Raw genomic sequence first — 500 nt, 5'->3', positions numbered from 1 at the left:
TAACAAGCATGAAACTGGCGTTCAACGCCAGAAACATGCTTTACATGGGCGTTGAATGCCCAGAACGTGCACCAATGGGCGTTTAAACGCCAAAATGGTGTGCAAAGGCATTTTACATGCCTATTTGGTGCAGGGATGGAATTCCTTGACACCTCAGGACCTGTGGACCCCACAGGATCACCTCAGGATCTGTGGACCCCACAGGATCCCCACCTACTATATTCCCACCTTACCTCATAATCCTATTTTTGTGATTACTCTTCCCCATGTCACACTTCCCAACAACTCTCACCAATCACCTCAATTCCTCTTCCCAATTACCCCATTCACCACTCACATCAACCCACTCTTCCCCATAAACCCCACCTACCTTCAAAAATTCAAACAATTTTCCCACCCATTCCCACCCTAATGACCGAATCCACACTACCCCCTCTCCCTATAAATACCCTTCCATTCTACTTCATTTTCACACAACACAACCCCTTCTTCTTCACCTA

This window comes from Arachis duranensis, chromosome 3, assembly GCF_000817695.3.
Source record: "Arachis duranensis cultivar V14167 chromosome 3, aradu.V14167.gnm2.J7QH, whole genome shotgun sequence".
Classification (NCBI taxonomy): domain Eukaryota; kingdom Viridiplantae; phylum Streptophyta; class Magnoliopsida; order Fabales; family Fabaceae; genus Arachis; species Arachis duranensis.
The sequence above is the reverse complement of the archived record's forward strand: the minus strand, read 5'-3'. Positions refer to the sequence as shown.